The sequence below is a fragment of the Aotus nancymaae genome, unplaced genomic scaffold (genome assembly GCF_030222135.1).
Source record: "Aotus nancymaae isolate 86718 unplaced genomic scaffold, 86718_ANA_hifiasm-v0.15.2.pri h1tg000004l, whole genome shotgun sequence".
NCBI classification, from domain to species: domain Eukaryota; kingdom Metazoa; phylum Chordata; class Mammalia; order Primates; family Aotidae; genus Aotus; species Aotus nancymaae.
Genome location: NW_026988415.1, coordinates 28,804,578 through 28,823,583, shown reverse-complemented (window position 1 = coordinate 28,823,583; position 19,006 = coordinate 28,804,578). Strand labels below are relative to the sequence as shown.

The 19,006-nt window shown below is 45.6% G+C and overlaps 1 long non-coding RNA gene across 3 annotated transcripts; it reads right to left on the bottom strand.

Moving 5' to 3' along the window:
• Window positions 1–279: 279 nt before the first annotated feature.
• LOC105733355 (uncharacterized) lies at window positions 280–9,223 on the bottom strand. 3 transcript variants are annotated; one of them, XR_001111257.3, is made up of 3 exons: window positions 8,709–9,223; window positions 1,060–1,523; window positions 280–402 (listed from the first exon to the last, which is right to left on the bottom strand). It is a non-coding gene; the product is annotated as an uncharacterized LOC105733355 (long non-coding RNA). The 3 variants fall into 3 exon arrangements; XR_010337001.1 differs by lacking the exon at window positions 8,709–9,223 and adding an exon at window positions 6,710–8,617 and having other exon boundaries at window positions 1,060–3,645; XR_001111255.2 differs by lacking the exon at window positions 8,709–9,223 and having other exon boundaries at window positions 1,060–4,855.
• Window positions 9,224–19,006: the final 9,783 nt, after the last annotated feature.

Below are 19,006 nucleotides of genomic sequence, written 5' to 3'. Positions count from 1 at the left end.
AAGACCTGCCCCCATGATTCAGTTGCCTCCCACTGGGTCCCTCACACAACACCTGAGAATTCAAGATGAGATGTGGGTAGGGACACAGCCAGACAATATCAGGCCCAATACAGGGGTGAACCATGAAATGATCTTCCCTGGTGGACAAAAAAAGGCATGCTAGTGAAGGCAGAAACTAACATCATTCATCCCCTTTTCGTAGCTCCAAGCAGTTAATTCAGTATCAAAAAATTTCTCAAAACTCACAGCTACTTAGTGAAGTTAATAAACAGACTTAGCTTCATACTTGAACGCTGTTACTATTTATTTCAATACAAGCTGAGTCTAAAAGTTGCCGTTTAACAGGAACAGCCAATGGTGCAGTTTCCTTCCTGGAGAGGGTATGTACTCACATCATGGGACCTAAGATCAAACACACATGGGATTGTCAACAGTCAAACAAATACTACATTTTTACCTATTAATAGAAAAAAAAGCTGAAGACAAAACGAGATGTTTCAAAATATTCTTCACGCTAAGCTCACGTAAGCAAACAAAAAACTACAATTAATCCTAAAATTTTAGAACATTAGATGCAGAAATAACACGACTATTTAAATTTTTGCATCAACAAAAGTTTGTTGATCTATCCTTCCCTGTACTTGTACTACAAGGACATGTTTGTTGCTTCTACACTACACAAAGTCAACAGTTATCATCAACAATGAAATAGAACTAGATTGGAACAAACAGGCGTGATGGCTCATGCCTGTAATCCCAGCACTTTGGAAGGCCGAGAGGGGAGGATCACCTGAGGTCAGGAGTTCAAGACCAGTATGGCCAACATGGTGAAACCCCATCTCTACTAAAAATGTCCGTAATCCCAGCTACTTGGGAGGCTGAGGCAGGAGAATCACTTGAACCCAGGAGGTGGAGGTTGCAGTGAGCAGACACTGCACCACTGCACTCCAGCCTGGCCAACAGAGTGAGACCCTGTCTCAAAAAAAAAAGAAAAAAAATACAGAAAAGAAAATCGAATTCAGGACAAACAACAGCTTTTGATTTAGAACCAGCTCTTACTTTTCTCTCGTGTCACGTGATTAAGTCCTCGCTTGATATTCCCCCTGCAAATTGCAATGCATGTCCTCGCCTTCACCTTCTTCTGACACTTTAAAATTAATTTGTGGAAATTACAAAAACAATGAAATTGTACTTCCAGTTCTGAACCACCAATCCAATTCCTGCTTTGACGCAAAACTTACTCCTCTGCAGTGTAACCCACCAGTACAGCGACCCCTCTTTCTCTCTATTCTTTGTCCTGAAGGCACTTCTGGATTGCTGACGTGTGCTCTTTGGCTACCTAGACAGTCAGGACACCTAAGGCAATCTGGACTTATCACTCTTCCTCCTTCTTTCCTTTGGTTAATATCACTTTCCTGCTTTCTTTCTACTGCTGAATCACCAGACTTGGTGCTGTCATCAGGGTGCCAGAGTCCACCTTGGCTTCGAGCTCCTGGATGGTTAACCTGCGTCCCCGGAGGATCCTGAAGTACAACGAAATATGTTACTGTTACAACAATGCTACTCAGCATTTACATAGGATTTTCTGAGTCCTAAGTTAAGTATTAATATATACTAAAGCCAAGTCATTTAAAACCAAAGTGAGGGTATGGTAAATGACAGCTTGCCCACCACTTCTCTCCATCTCCAAAGAAAAGTAATCATTTCACAATTATTATAAGTCTGGTCAATTTCTTTTTTGTCTGGAGACATGGTCTCACGGTGTTATCCAGGCTGAAGTAAAAGTGGCACGATTGCAGCTCACTGCAGCCTCAACATTCCAGACTCAAGCAATCATTCCAACTCAGCTCCCTAGTAGCTGGACTGCAGGTACTCTCTCACACTGGGCTAAGTTTTAAAATTTTTAGTAGAGATGGGGTCTCCCTATGTTATCCAGGCTGGTCTTGAACTCCTGAAGTTAAGTGATCCTCCTGCTTTGGCTTCCGAAATGCTGAAACGGGGTTTTACCATGTAGGCCTGGTTCGTCTCCAACTGCTGACCTCAAGTGATCTGCTTGCCTCAGCCTCTCAAAGTGCTAGGCTTATAGGCATAAGCCACTGTGCCTGGTCTATAGTTATTAAGGGTATGAAATGATGCTTTATGAGGAAGTAGTCCTCACACCCCTTGCCTGCAACATAAGAAACGAGAGAAAGGGAGCAAAGTAGAAGAAAGGTGGCACTGGGAAAGGATATCAATTCAAGATGGGTTTTAAAAATTGCTTAGCAGGAGGGAGGGCGCTCCTGTGGTTTCGCCAGTTGATCTGGTTGAGGGATTTTCTCCAGCAACACTTCCAGCTTAGGGGCAGGAGGCTCCCACACCACCCCGTGCTACTACGACCCTTCTGACATCGTGCATCATGATCTGATTATTGCTACTTGTCTCTTGCCAACACTGAAACATGAGTTCCACAGGCACAAGGACTTATTTGAATCCCTGACCTCCAGGGCCGGACACACAGTCAGTGACTGGTACATGTTTGCTAAATGAATGAGCCAGTGGAAGAAAATTCAAGAGGGCGGGGTGGGGAAGTACAGTTTACTCAGAGCTGGACAGGCAAGGCAAGTAGAACAGAAGAGGGAGATACTGACATGAAGACAGCCTTGAGATGGCTGGCAATAGGCTAGCTAAAGAGGCAAGCGGTATCAACTCACACCTGGTGGTTCATGAGTGTTGCTTCTCCTAAGGCCGACTCCTCTAACCTCTACCCTGGGTTCCATTTTCACCTGCCTTTGCAGGAAACCTACACTATTAGTTGTCTCTTTCTCTTGGGTATTCATCCTTCTAGAGATTTCCCTTTGCTTCTAAACTTACTTTCTCATATTTAAAATACTGCTTCATTAACATCATTAACCTATGTATCTCCATTTCTTTCACAGCTGTATTAGTCGGTTTGCATACTAGCAGAAAAAATATCTGAGAGTGGGTAATATATATAGATAATAGGTTTAATTTTTTTTTTTTTTAATGAGATGGAGTCTCGCTCTTGTCACCCAGGCTGAAGTCCAATGGCACGATCTTGGTTCACTGCAACCTCCACCTCCCAGGTTTAAGTGCTTCTACTGCTTAGCCTCCTAAGTATCTGCAATTATAGGCAGGCGCCAGCATGCCCAGCTAATTTTTGTATTTTTAGTGGAGATGGGGTTTCGCCATGTTTGCCAGGCTGGTCTTGAATTCCTGACCTCAAGTGATCTACCTGCCTTGGCCTCCTAAAGTGCTGGGATTACAGATGTGAGCCATCGTGCCCAGCCAAAAAGGTTTAATTGCCTAACAATTCCGCATGGCTGGGGGATCCTCAGGAAACTTATAATCATGGCAGAAGGGGAAGTGGACACGTTACGTGGCAGCAGACTAGAGGTGAAGTGCGAACATAGGAAAAACTGCCTCGTTTAAAACCATCAGATCCTGTGAGACTCACTCACTATCACAAGATTAGCCTGTGGGAAACTGCCCCCATAATCCAATCACCTCCCACCAAGTTCCTCCCTTGACACATGAGGATTACAATTTAAGATGAAATTTGGGTGGGGGCACAGAGCCTAATCATATCAACAGCCATATGTGAAGTCTTCAAAAAGTCCATGGAAGGCCTGGCGCGGTGGCTCAAGCCTGTAATCCCAGCACTTTGGGAGGCCGAGGCGGGTGGATCACGAGGTCAAGAGATCCAGACCATCCTGGTCAACATGGTGAAACTCCGTCTCTACTAAACATATAAAAAGTTAGCCGAGCATGGTGGTGCGTGCCTGTAGTCCCAGCTACTCAGGAGGCTGAGGCAGGAGAATTGCCTGAACCCAGGAGGCAGAGGTTGCGGTGAGCCGAGATCGTGCCATTGCACTCCAGTCTGGGTAACAAGAGCGAAACTCTGTCTCAAAAAAAAAAAAGTCCATGGAAAATGTGTATTATCGAGAAACTACACACAGATTGCAAAATCTTTCAGCACCAAAATTAATTGGTACTAACTCGTTAAAAAATATCTCAAAAGGATCTAGTTTGAGGCATTAAAAAGGAGACGTCATCAGTTTGAAAAAGGCCCCTATCAGAGCAAAATGAATTCTGCTAAAATTGAAGGAAGAACAAACATAAAATCTAAGGTGAGGCTTGAGTAGAAGAATGGAAAAATCACTAATGCTTTACCTAAAGTTTATGAGGACAATGTCCCTAAAGGAATCAGCAGTTAACAAATGGATAACTTGTAAGAAGGGACATGATGAGGTTGAAGATGAAGCCTGCAGCACCAGGTCATCCACATCAATTTGCATGGAAAAAAAATTAATCCTCTTTGTTCTCTAACTGAAACGCATTGGCCAGACATGGTGGTTCACCCCTGTAATCCCAGCGCTCTGGGAGGCCAAGGCGGGTGGATCACCTGAGTTCAGGAGTTTGAGACCACCCTGGCCAACACGGTGGAACCCCATCTCTACTAATAATACAAAAATTAGCCAGGCATCGTGGCAGGCGCCTGTAATCCCAGCTACTCGGGAGGCTGAGGTAGGAGAATTGCTTGAACCCAGGAGGCAGAAGTTGCAGTGAGTGAGCCAAGATCCTGCCATTGCACTCCAGCCTGGCAAACAAGAGTGAGACTTCATCTCCAAAAAAAAAAACAAAAAAAAAAAAAAAAAAGAAAGAAAAAAAAACCCAAGCTGGGCGCAGTGACTTATGCCTGTAATGCCAGCACTTTGGGAGGCCGAGGCGGGTGGATCACGAGGTCAAGAGATCGAGACCATCCTGGTCAACATGGTGAAACCCCGTCTCTACTAATACAAAAAATTAGCTGGGCACGGTGGCGCGTGCCTGTAATCCCAGCTACTCAGGAGGCTGAGGCAGGAGAATTGCCTGAACCCAGGAGGCGGAGATTGCGGTGAGCCGAGATCGCGCCATTGTGCTCCAGCCTGGGTATCAAGAGCGAAACTCCGTCTCAAAAAAAAAAAAAAAAAAAAAAAGAAAATACAAAAATTCACCGGGTGTGGTGGTGGACGCCTGTAATCCTAGCTACTCAGGAGGCTGAGGCACAAGAATTGCTTCAACTCAGCTGGCGAGGTGGCTCACGTCTGTAATCCCAACACTTTGGGAGGCCGAGGCTGGCAGATCATGAGGTCAGGAGTTCAAGAGCAGCCTGATCAACATGGTGAAACCCCGTCTCTACTAAAAATACAAAAATTAGCTGGGCGTGATGGCGTGCACCTGAAATCCCAGTTACTCAGGAGGCTGAGGCAGGAGAATCACTTGAACCTGGGAGGCAGAGGTTGCAGTGAGCCAAGATTGTGCCACTGCACTCCAGCCTGGGCAACAGAGTGAGACTCCATCTCAAAAAAAAAAAAAAAAGAATTGCTTCAACTCAGGGGGTGGAGGTTGTAGTGAGCCTAGATCAGGCCACCGCATTCTACCCTGGGCAACAGAATGAGACATCGTCTTAAAAAAAAAAAAAAAAGCCGGGCGCGGTGGCTTATGCCTGTAATTCCAGCACTTTGGGACTTTGGGAGGCTGAGGCGGGTGGATCACCTGGAGTTGGGAGTTCAAGACCAGCCTGACAAACATGGAGAAACCCCATCTCTACTAAAAATACAAAAAATTAGCTTGGCGTGGTGTCACATGCCTATAATCCCAGTTACTCGGGAGGCTGAGGCAGGAGAATCGCTTGAACCTGGGAGGCAGAGGTTGCAGTGAGCCGAGATCGCATCATTGCACTCCAGCCTGGGCAACAAGAGCAAAACTCCATGTCAAAGAAAAGAAAAAAGAAAAAATACAGGCCAGTGTAGTGGCTCATGCCTGTAATTGCAATACTTGGAGAGGTCTAGGTGGGCAGATCAGTTGAGGTCAGGAGTTCGAGACCAGCCTGGCTAGGTGGTGAACCCCTTTCTCTAGTACAAATACAAAAATAAGCTGGGCGTGGTGGCAGGCACCTGTAATGCAAGCTATTTGGGAGGCTGAGGAAGGAGAATCGTTTGAATCTGGGAGGTCAAGGCTGCAGTGAGCCGTGACTGTGCCATTGTACTCCAGCCTGGGTGACAGAGGGAGACCATAACTTCAAAAAAAAAAAAAAAGTCTGGGAGCAGTGGCTCATGCCTATAATCGTAGTACTTTCAGAGGCTGAGGCAGGCAGATCACAAGGTCAGAAGTTCGAGACCAGCCTGGCCAGCATAGTGAAACCCTGTCCCTACTAAAAATACAAAAATTAGCTGGGCATGTTAGCACATACCTATAGTTACAGCTACTTGGGAGGCTGAAGCAGGAGAAGCGCTTGAATGTGGGAGGTGGAGGATGCAGTGAGTTGAGATCGCGCCACTACACTCCAGCCAGGGCAATACAGCGAGACTTCTTGTAAAAAATAAAAATAAAAAAATCCATATAGGAACTTATTGCAAGCCATGATTTTTTTTTTTTTTTTGAGACGGAGTTTCGCTCTTGTTACCCAGGCTGGAGTGCAATGGCGCGATCTCGGCTCACTGCAACCTCCACCTCCTGGGTTCAGGTAATTCTCCTGCCTCAGCCTCCTGAGCAGCTGGGATTACAGGTATGCACCACCATGTCCAGCTAATTTTTTGTATTTTTAGTAGAGACGGGGTTTCACCATGTTGACCAGGATGGTCTCGATCTCTTGACCTCGTGATCCACCTGCCTCGGCCTCCTAAAGTGCTGGGATTACAGGCGTGAGCCACCGCACCCAGCCCCAAGCCATGATTTTTTATGAGAGTTACACATTTATAGGTTCAGGAGAATGTGAAGGAGGCCTCAGAGTAGAACTAAGGGTCCACAGACTTTTGAAGATCCCTTGTACTTCTCTAAAAAGTTGTATATTGTTTCAATTCTCAACCTGATCTGACTTCTATGCCTCATAATTCTAGGGCATCAGTGATTTGCAAGTCACTGAATGCCATGGCCTTTTTCAGGCATCGTGCTTGGCCATTCAGTAGCATCGTACCCTGCTGGCCACTCCTCTTCCTTGAAACACTTTTCTCTTGGATTAAGTAACCCAGTCTTCTGGTTTTTCTCCTACTCTCTGGCTACTCCTTCTCTGTCTTTGTAGATTCATTTCCTTACCTCTATGTAATGTTAGCATTATTCAAAGCTGGGCCTTAGGTCTGCTTTTCTTACTTCACTCTCTCCCCCTAAAGTGACAGAATGGCCATGACTACAATGGCCACCTAAAAATAGATGAATTCCAAATCCACTCATCCATTTCCCACCTGCCATTCACCCCTCACTGTAACAGGGTTTCTGTCTCTTTTAGGTCACCAGTCTCAATAGTTCACTAATGACCTAATGACTGCCAAATCCAATGAACGCTTCCATTTCTTAACCTCTCTGTGACATGGGACATCATTAGCCATTCTCCTTCTTGAAATTTTCCCTTCCCTTAGGACTTTCACCCAGTTGAGAATCATTCACTTTCAATCATTTGGTGGCTCTTGTATCTGCCTCTTGGGCTACCTGTTTCTAAAAGCTGGGCAAACATAAAGTGTTGATTTAGTAAGTAAAGGCGAACAGATGCCGTGTTAGGAAGGGCTGGCAGGATGAATGAAAATCAGGCAAAAGCTCAAGGATGTTGTCTAAACATTTTGTTTTTATGAGACCAGAATAGTTGACGTAGTATGGATATTTGTCCCCACCCAAATCTCATGGAAATATAATCCCCAGTGTTAGTGGTGGGGCCTGGTGGGGTGTTTGGGTTATTAGGCGGATCCCTCATGGCTTGGTGCTGTCCTCTCCATAGTGAGTTCTTACAGATCTGGTTGTTGTGAAGTGTGGCACCTCCTCCCCACACTCACTTGCTCACTCTGTGATGTGAGATGCCTGCCCCTGCTTCACCTTCTGCCATGAGTTAAAGCTCCCTGAGGCCTCCCAGAAGCTTAGCGATGTCAGATGCCATGCTTATATAGCTTGCAGAACTGTGGGCCAATTAAACCTCTTTTCTTATAAACAACCCAGTCTTAGGTATTTCTTTATAGCTAGCAATACAATAACGGCTCAATACAGGAGTGAACCATGAACTGATTATTCCCTGGACAAAACAAAGGCATGCTAGTGAAGGCAGAAACTAATATCATTCATCCCCTTTCAATACTTCTATGAGGTTAATTCAGTATCAAAAAATTAATTTCTCAAAACTCACAGCTATTTAGTAAAGTGACTCACCACACGTAGCTACATACTTGGATGCTGTTACTATTTATCAACATCAAAACAAAACAAGCTGAGACTAAAAGTTGCCATCTAACAACAACAAGCATTGGTTCAGTTTCCCTCCTGGAGAGGGTATGCGCTCAGATCATGAGACCTGAGATAAAACAAACGAGACTGTCAAGAATCCAACAAGGACTACATTTTACCTCTTAATAGAAAAAATGCTGAAGGAAGACAAAATGAGATGTTCACAAATATTCCTCATGCTAAGCTCATGTAAGCTAACAAAAAACTAAAACTAATTCTAAAAGTTTAGGACATTGGATACAGAAGTAACATGACTATTTAAATGTTTACATCAATGAAAGTTTGTTCTATCCTTCCCTGTACTTGTACTACAAGGACATGCTTGTGACTTCTACACTACCCAAAGTCAACAGTTATCATCAGCAATTCAGTATAACTAGGCTTCAAAGCAACTCTGCTCCACCAAAATTTAGTAATTCAATTCAGGATGAACAACAGCTTTTGATTTTAGGACCAGCTCTTACGTTTCTCTAGTGTCATATGTGATGAAGTCCTCACTTGACATTTCCCCCTGCAAATTGTAATGCATGTCCTCGCTATCACCTTCTTCTGACACTTTAAGGTTGAATTTTAGATACTGCAAAAAAATGAAATTGTACTTCCAATTCTGAACCTCTGATTGGATTCCTGCTTTGATGAAAAACTTACTCCTCAACTGTGCACTCCTCTCCTTTTCTTCTTGTTTTACTTTTTGGAGATGGAGTATCACTCTGTTGCCCAGGCTGGAGTGCAGTGGCACAATCATGGCTCACCGCAACCTCCACCTCCTGAGTTCAAGCAATTCTCCTGCCTCAGTCTCCCAAGTAGCTGGACTACAGGCACCTGCCACCACGCCTCACTAACTTTTGTATTTTTAGTAGAGACGGGGTTTCACCATGTTGGCCAGGCTGGATTCAAAATCCCGACCTCAGGTGATCCACCCACCACCGCCTCACAAAGTGCTGTGATTACAGGCATGAGCCATCACGCCCGTCCTGTCCTTTTCTATGGGTAATACCACGTTCCTGCTTTTTTCTACTGCTGAATCTTCAGACTTGTCACGATGGCGCCAGAATCGACCTCGGCTTGGAGCTCCTGGATGGGAACACCGTATCCCTGGACAATCCTGAAGTACAACAGAATATGTTACTGTTACAACAATGCTACCAAACTTTTACTTGGGATTTTCAGGTCATAACTTATATATTAATATATACTAAAGCCCAGTCATTGAGGGCATGGTAAATGACAACTTGACCACTTCCTCTCTCCATCTCCAAAGAAAAGCAACCATTTCGTAATCATTATTTTATAAGCCTGCTATCACTTCCTTTTTTTTGGAGACATGGTCTCATTGTGTCATCCAGGCTGAAGTGCCAGTGGCAAGATTGCGGCTCACTGCAGCCTCAATAATTCCAGACTCAAGCGATCCTCCCACCTCAGCTCCCTAGTAGCTGGGATTGCAGACACGCTCTACCATACTGGGCTACGTTTTAAAATTTTTAATAGAGATGGGGTCTCCCTATGTTATCCAGCATGGTCTTGAATTCCTGAAGTGAAGCTATCCTTCTGCCTTGGCCTCCCAAATGCCAGGATTACCTGCATGAGGCATCACGCTTGGCCCATTTTGGTTTTTTTGAGACAAAATTCTGCTCTTGTTGCCCAGGCTAGAGTGCAGTTTGCAGTCTCGGCTCACTGCAACCTCTGCCTCTCAAATTCAGGCAATTCTCCTGCCTCAGTCTCCCGAGTACCTGGGACTACAGGTGCACCCCACCATGCCCGGCTAATTTCTGTATTTTTAGTAGAGATGGGGTTTCACCATGTTGGCCAGGCTGGTTTCAAACTCCTGACCTCAGGTGATCCACCCACCTCGGCCTCACAAAGTGCTGTGATTACAAGCATGAGCCATCACGCCCGTCCTCTCCCTTTCTATGGGTAATACCACTTTCCTGCTTTCTTTTTACTGCTGAATCTTCAGACTTGTCACCAGGGCGCCAGAATCGACCTCGTTTTGGAGCTCCTGGATGGGAACACCGTATCCCTGGACAATCCTGAAGTACAATAGAATATGTTAATGTTACAACAATGCTACCAAACTTTTACTTGGGATTTTCAGGTCATAACTTATATATTAATATATACTAAAGCCCAGTCATTGAGGGCATGGTAAATGACAACTTGACCACTTCCTCTCTCCATCTCCAAAGAAAAGCAACCATTTCGTAATCATTATTTTATAAGCCTGCTATCACTTCCTTTTTTTTGGAGACATGGTCTCATTGTGTCATCCAGGCTGAAGTGCTACTGGCAAGATTGCGGCTCACTGCAGCCTCAGTAATTCCAGACTCAAGCGATCCTCCCACCTCAGCTCCCTAGTAGCTGGGATTGCAGACACGCTCTACCATACTGGGCTACGTTTTAAAATTTTTAATAGAGATGGGGTCTCCCTATGTTATCCAGGATGGTCTTGAATTCCTGAAGTGAAGCTATCCTTCGGCCTTGGCCTCCCAAATGCCAGGATTACCTGCATGAGGCATCACGCTTGGCCCATTTTGGTTTTTTTGAGACAAAATTTTGCTCTTGTTGCCCAGGCTAGAGTGCAGTTTGCAGTCTCGGCTCACTGCAACCTCTGCCTCTCAAATTCAGGCAATTCTCCTGCCTCAGTCTCTCGAGTACCTGGGACTACAGGTGCACCCCACCATGCCCGGCTAATTTTTGTATTTTTAGTAGAGATGGGGTTTCACCATGTCGGCCAGGCTGGTTTCAAACTCCTGACCTCAGGTGATCCACCCACCTCGGCCTCACAAAGTGCTGTGATTACAAGCATGAGCCATCACGCCCGTCCTCTCCCTTTCTATGGGTAATACCACTTTCCTGCTTTCTTTTTACTGCTGAATCTTCAGACTTGTCACCAGGGCGCCAGAATCCACCTCGGTTTGAAGCTCCTGGATGGGAACACCGTATCCCTGGACAATCCTGAAGTACAACAGAATATGTTACTGTTACAACAATGCTACCAAACTTTTATTTGGGATTTTCAGGTCATAACTTATATATTAATATATACTAAAGCCCAGTCATTGAGGGCATGGTAAATGACAACTTGACCACTTCCTCTCTCCATCTCCAAAGAAAAGCAACCATTTCGTAATCATTATTTTATAAGCCTGCTATCACTTCCTTTTTTTTGGAGACATGGTCTCATTGTGTCATCCAGGCTGAAGTGCTACTGGCAAGATTGCGGCTCACTGCAGCCTCAGTAATTCCAGACTCAAGCGATCCTCCCACCTCAGCTCCCTAGTAGCTGGGATTGCAGACACGCTCTACCATACTGGGCTACGTTTTAAAATTTTTAATAGAGATGGGGTCTCCCTATGTTATCCAGGATGGTCTTGAATTCCTGAAGTGAAGCTATCCTTCGGCCTTGGCCTCCCAAATGCCAGGATTACCTGCATGAGGCATCACGCTTGGCCCATTTTGGTTTTTTTGAGACAAAATTTTGCTCTTGTTGCCCAGGTTAGAGTGCAGTTTGCAGTCTCGGCTCACTGCAACCTCTGCCTCTCAAATTCAGGCAATTCTCCTGCCTCAGTCTCCCGAGTACCTGGGACTACAGGTGCACCCCACCATGCCCGGCTAATTTTTGTATTTTTAGTAGAGATGGGGTTTCACCATGTCGGCCAGGCTGGTTTCAAACTCCTGACCTCAGGTGATCCACCCACCTCGGCCTCACAAAGTGCTGTGATTACAAGCATGAGCCATCACGCCCGTCCTCTCCCTTTCTATGGGTAATACCACTTTCCTGCTTTCTTTTTACTGCTGAATCTTCAGACTTGTCACCAGGGCGCCAGAATCCACCTCGGTTTGAAGCTCCTGGATGGGAACACCGTATCCCTGGACAATCCTGAAGTACAACAGAATATGTTACTGTTACAACAATGCTACCAAACTTTTATTTGGGATTTTCAGGTCATAACTTATATATTAATATATACTAAAGCCCAGTCATTGAGGGCATGGTAAATGACAACTTGACCACTTCCTCTCTCCATCTCCAAAGAAAAGCAACCATTTCGTAATCATTATTTTATAAGCCTGCTATCACTTCCTTTTTTTTGGAGACATGGTCTCATTGTGTCATCCAGGCTGAAGTGCTACTGGCAAGATTGCGGCTCACTGCAGCCTCAGTAATTCCAGACTCAAGCGATCCTCCCACCTCAGCTCCCTAGTAGCTGGGATTGCAGACACGCTCTACCATACTGGGCTACGTTTTAAAATTTTTAATAGAGATGGGGTCTCCCTATGTTATCCAGGATGGTCTTGAATTCCTGAAGTGAAGCTATCCTTCGGCCTTGGCCTCCCAAATGCCAGGATTACCTGCATGAGGCATCACGCTTGGCCCATTTTGGTTTTTTTGAGACAAAATTTTGCTCTTGTTGCCCAGGCTAGAGTGCAGTTTGCAGTCTCGGCTCACTGCAACCTCTGCCTCTCAAATTCAGGCAATTCTCCTGCCTCAGTCTCCCGAGTACCTGGGACTACAGGTGCACCCCACCATGCCCGGCTAACTTTTGTATTTTTAGTAGCGACGGGGTTTCACCATGTAGGCCTGGTTTGTCTCCAACTCCTGACCTCAGGCGATCCATCCACCTCGGCCTCCCAAAATGCTGTGATTACAGGCATTAGCCATCACACCCCCCATCCTCTCCCTTTCTATGGGTAATACCACTTTCCTGCTTTCTTTTTACTGCTGAATCTTCAGACTTGTCACCAGGGCGCCAGAATCGACCTCGTTTTGGAGCTCCTGGATGGGAACACCGTATCCCTGGACAATCCTGAAGTACAACAGAATATGTTACTGTTACAACAATGCTACCAAACTTTTACTTGGGATTTTCAGGTCATAACTTATATATTAATATATACTAAAGCCCAGTCATTGAGGGCATGGTAAATGACAACTTGACCACTTCCTCTCTCCATCTCCAAAGAAAAGCAACCATTTTGTAATCATTATTTTATAAGCCTGCTATCACTTCCTTTTTTTTGGAGACATGGTCTCATTGTGTCATCCAGGCTGAAGTGCTACTGGCAAGATTGCGGCTCACTGCAGCCTCAGTAATTCCAGACTCAAGCGATCCTCCCACCTCAGCTCCCTAGTAGCTGGGATTGCAGACACGCTCTACCATACTGGGCTACGTTTTAAAATTTTTAATAGAGATGGGGTCTCCCTATGTTATCCAGGATGGTCTTGAATTCCTGAAGTGAAGCTATCCTTCGGCCTTGGCCTCCCAAATGCTAGGATTACCTGCATGAGGCATCACGCTTGGCCCATTTTGGTTTTTTTGAGACAAAATTTTGCTCTTGTTGCCCAGGCTAGAGTGCAGTTTGCAGTCTCGGCTCACTGCAACCTCTGCCTCTCAAATTCAGGCAATTCTCCTGCCTCAGTCTCCCGAGTACCTGGGACTACAGGTGCACCCCACCATGCCCGGCTAATTTTTGTATTTTTAGTAGAGATGGGGTTTCACCATGTCGGCCAGGCTGGTTTCAAACTCCTGACCTCAGGTGATCCACCCACCTCGGCCTCACAAAGTGCTGTGATTACAAGCATGAGCCATCACGCCCGTCCTCTCCCTTTCTATGGGTAATACCACTTTCCTGCTTTCTTTTTACTGCTGAATCTTCAGACTTGTCACCAGGGCGCCAGAATCCACCTCGGTTTGAAGCTCCTGGATGGGAACACCGTATCCCTGGACAATCCTGAAGTACAACAGAATATGTTACTGTTACAACAATGCTACCAAACTTTTATTTGGGATTTTCAGGTCATAACTTATATATTAATATATACTAAAGCCCAGTCATTGAGGGCATGGTAAATGACAACTTGACCACTTCCTCTCTCCATCTCCAAAGAAAAGCAACCATTTCGTAATCATTATTTTATAAGCCTGCTATCACTTCCTTTTTTTTGGAGACATGGTCTCATTGTGTCATCCAGGCTGAAGTGCTACTGGCAAGATTGCGGCTCACTGCAGCCTCAGTAATTCCAGACTCAAGCGATCCTCCCACCTCAGCTCCCTAGTAGCTGGGATTGCAGACACGCTCTACCATACTGGGCTACGTTTTAAAATTTTTAATAGAGATGGGGTCTCCCTATGTTATCCAGGATGGTCTTGAATTCCTGAAGTGAAGCTATCCTTCGGCCTTGGCCTCCCAAATGCCAGGATTACCTGCATGAGGCATCACGCTTGGCCCATTTTGGTTTTTTTGAGACAAAATTTTGCTCTTGTTGCCCAGGCTAGAGTGCAGTTTGCAGTCTCGGCTCACTGCAACCTCTGCCTCTCAAATTCAGGCAATTCTCCTGCCTCAGTCTCCCGAGTACCTGGGACTACAGGTGCACCCCACCATGCCCGGCTAACTTTTGTATTTTTAGTAGCGACGGGGTTTCACCATGTAGGCCTGGTTTGTCTCCAACTCCTGACCTCAGGCGATCCATCCACCTCGGCCTCCCAAAATGCTGTGATTACAGGCATTAGCCATCACACCCCCCATCCTCTCCTTTTCTATGGGTAATACCACTTCCCTGCTTTCTTTTTACTGCTGAATCTTCAGACTTGTCACCAGGGCACCAGGATTGACCTCGGTTTGGAGCTCCTAGCTGGGAACACTGTACCTCTGGACAATCCTGAAGTACAACAGAATATGTTACTGTTACAACAATGCTACCAAACTTTTACTTGGGATTTTCAGGTCATAACTTATATATTAATATATACTAAAGCCCAGTCATTGAGGGCATGGTAAATGACAACTTGACCACTTCCTCTCTCCATCTCCAAAGAAAAGCAACCATTTCGTAATCATTATTTTATAAGCCTGCTATCACTTCCTTTTTTTTGGAGACATGGTCTCATTGTGTCATCCAGGCTGAAGTGCCAGTGGCAAGATTGCGGCTCACTGCAGCCTCAATAATTCCAGACTCAAGCGATCCTCCCACCTCAGCTCCCTAGTAGCTGGGATTGCAGACACGCTCTACCATACTGGGCTACGTTTTAAAATTTTTAATAGAGATGGGGTCTCCCTATGTTATCCAGCATGGTCTTGAATTCCTGAAGTGAAGCTATCCTTCTGCCTTGGCCTCCCAAATGCCAGGATTACCTGCATGAGGCATCACGCTTGGCCCATTTTGGTTTTTTTGAGACAAAATTTTGCTCTTGTTGCCCAGGCTAGAGTGCAGTTTGCAGTCTCGGCTCACTGCAACCTCTGCCTCTCAAATTCAGGCAATTCTCCTGCCTCAGTCTCCCGAGTACCTGGGACTACAGGTGCACCCCACCATGCCCGGCTAATTTTTGTATTTTTAGTAGAGACGGGGTTTCACCATGTCGGCCAGGCTGGTTTCAAACTCCTGACCTCAGGTGATCCACCCACCTCGGCCTCACAAAGTGCTGTGATTACAAGCATGAGCCATCACGCCCGTCCTCTCCCTTTCTATGGGTAATACCACTTTCCTGCTTTCTTTTTACTGCTGAATCTTCAGACTTGTCACCAGGGCGCCAGAATCCACCTCGGTTTGAAGCTCCTGGATGGGAACACCGTATCCCTGGACAATCCTGAAGTACAACAGAATATGTTACTGTTACAACAATGCTACCAAACTTTTACTTGGGATTTTCAGGTCATAACTTATATATTAATATATACTAAAGCCCAGTCATTGAGGGCATGGTAAATGACAACTTGACCACTTCCTCTCTCCATCTCCAAAGAAAAGCAACCATTTCGTAATCATTATTTTATAAGCCTGCTATCACTTCCTTTTTTTTGGAGACATGGTCTCATTGTGTCATCCAGGCTGAAGTGCCAGTGGCAAGATTGCGGCTCACTGCAGCCTCAATAATTCCAGACTCAAGCGATCCTCCCACCTCAGCTCCCTAGTAGCTGGGATTGCAGACACGCTCTACCATACTGGGCTACGTTTTAAAATTTTTAATAGAGATGGGGTCTCCCTATGTTATCTAGGATGGTCTTGAATTCCTGAAGTGAAGCTATCCTTCTGCCTTGGCCTCCCAAATGCCAGGATTACCTGCATGAGGCATCACGCTTGGCCCATTTTGGTTTCTTTGAGACAAAATTTTGCTCTTGTTGCCCAGGCTAGAGTGCAGTTTGCAGTCTCGGCTCACTGCAACCTCTGCCTCTCAAATTCAGGCAATTCTCCTGCCTCAGTCTCCCGAGTACCTGGGACTACAGGTGCACCCCACCATGCCCGGCTAATTTCTGTATTTTTAGTAGAGATGGGGTTTCACCATGTTGGCCAGGCTGGTTTCAAACTCCTGACCTCAGGTGATCCACCCACCTCGGCCTCACAAAGTGCTGTGATTACAAGCATGAGCCATCACGCCCGTCCTCTCCCTTTCTATGGGTAATACCACTTTCCTGCTTTCTTTTTACTGCTGAATCTTCAGACTTGTCACCAGGGCGCCAGAATCGACCTCGTTTTGGAGCTCCTGGATGGGAACACCGTATCCCTGGACAATCCTGAAGTACAACAGAATATGTTAATGTTACAACAATGCTACCAAACTTTTACTTGGGATTTTCAGGTCATAACTTATATATTAATATATACTAAAGCCCAGTCATTGAGGGCATGGTAAATGACAACTTGACCACTTCCTCTCTCCATCTCCAAAGAAAAGCAACCATTTCGTAATCATTATTTTATAAGCCTGCTATCACTTCCTTTTTTTTGGAGACATGGTCTCATTGTGTCATCCAGGCTGAAGTGCCAGTGGCAAGATTGCGGCTCACTGCAGCCTCAATAATTCCAGACTCAAGCGATCCTCCCACCTCAGCTCCCTAGTAGCTGGGATTGCAGACACGCTCTACCATACTGGGCTACGTTTTAAAATTTTTAATAGAGATGGGGTCTCCCTATGTTATCCAGGATGGTCTTGAATTCCTGAAGTGAAGCTATCCTTCTGCCTTGGCCTCCCAAATGCCAGGATTACCTGCATGAGGCATCACGCTTGGCCCATTTTGGTTTTTTTGAGACAAAATTTTGCTCTTGTTGCCCAGGCTAGAGTGCAGTTTGCAGTCTCGGCTCACTGCAACCTCTGCCTCTCAAATTCAGGCAATTCTCCTGCCTCAGTCTCCCGAGTACCTGGGACTACAGGTGCACCCCACCATGCCCGGCTAATTTCTGTATTTTTAGTAGAGATGGGGTTTCACCATGTCGGCCAGGCTGGTTTCAAACTCCTGACCTCAGGTGATCCACCCACCTCGGCCTCACAAAGTGCTGTGATTACAAGCATGAGCCATCACGCCCGTCCTCTCCCTTTCTATGGGTAATACCACTTTCCTGCTTTCTTTTTACTGCTGAATCTTCAGACTTGTCACCAGGGCGCCAGAATCGACCTCGTTTTGGAGCTCCTGGATGGGAACACCGTATCCCTGGACAATCCTGAAGTACAATAGAATATGTTAATGTTACAACAATGCTACCAAACTTTTACTTGGGATTTTCAGGTCATAACTTATATATTAATATATACTAAAGCCCAGTCATTGAGGGCATGGTAAATGACAACTTGACCACTTCCTCTCTCCATCTCCAAAGAAAAGCAACCATTTCGTAATCATTATTTTATAAGCCTGCTATCACTTCCTTTTTTTTGGAGACATGGTCTCATTGTGTCATCCAGGCTGAAGTGCTACTGGCAAGATTGCGGCTCACTGCAGCCTCAGTAATTCCAGACTCAAGCGATCCTCCCACCTCAGCTCCCTAGTAGCTGGGATTGCAGACACGCTCTACCATACTGGGCTACGTTTTAAAATTTTTAATAGAGATGGGGTCTCCCTATGTTATCCAGGATGGTCTTGAATTCCTGAAGTGAAGCTATCCTTCGGCCTTGGCCTCCCAAATGCTAGGATTACCTGCATGAGGCATCACGCTTGGCCCATTTTGGTTTTTTTGAGACAAAATTTTGCTCTTGTTGCCCAGGCTAGAGTGCAGTTTGCAGTCTCGGCTCACTGCAACCTCTGCCTCTCAAATTCAGGCAATTCTCCTGCCTCAGTCTCCCGAGTACCTGGGACTACAGGTGCACCCCACCATGCCCGGCTAATTTTTGTATTTTTAGTAGAGATGGGGTTTCACCATGTCGGCCAGGCTGGTTTCAAACTCCTGACCTCAGGTGATCCACCCACCTCGGCCTCACAAAGTGCTGTGATTACAAGCATGAGCCATCACGCCCGTCCTCTCCCTTTCTATGGGTAATACCACTTTCCTGCTTTCTTTTTACTGCTGAATCTTCAGACTTGTCACCAGGGCGCCAGAATCCACCTCGGTTTGAAGCTCCTGGATGGGAACACCGTATCCCTGGACAATCCTGAAGTACAACAGAATATGTTACTGTTACAACAATGCTACCAAACTTTTATTTGGGATTTTCAGGTCATAACTTATATATTAATATATACTAAAGCCCAGTCATTGAGGGCATGGTAAATGACAACTTGACCACTTCCTCTCTCCATCTCCAAAGAAAAGCAACCATTTCGTAATCATTATTTTATAAGCCTGCTATCACTTCCTTTTTTTTGGAGACATGGTCTCATTGTGTCATCCAGGCTGAAGTGCTACTGGCAAGATTGCGGCTCACTGCAGCCTCAGTAATTCCAGACTCAAGCGATCCTCCCACCTCAGCTCCCTAGTAGCTGGGATTGCAGACACGCTCTACCATACTGGGCTACGTTTTAAAATTTTTAATAGAGATGGGGTCTCCCTATG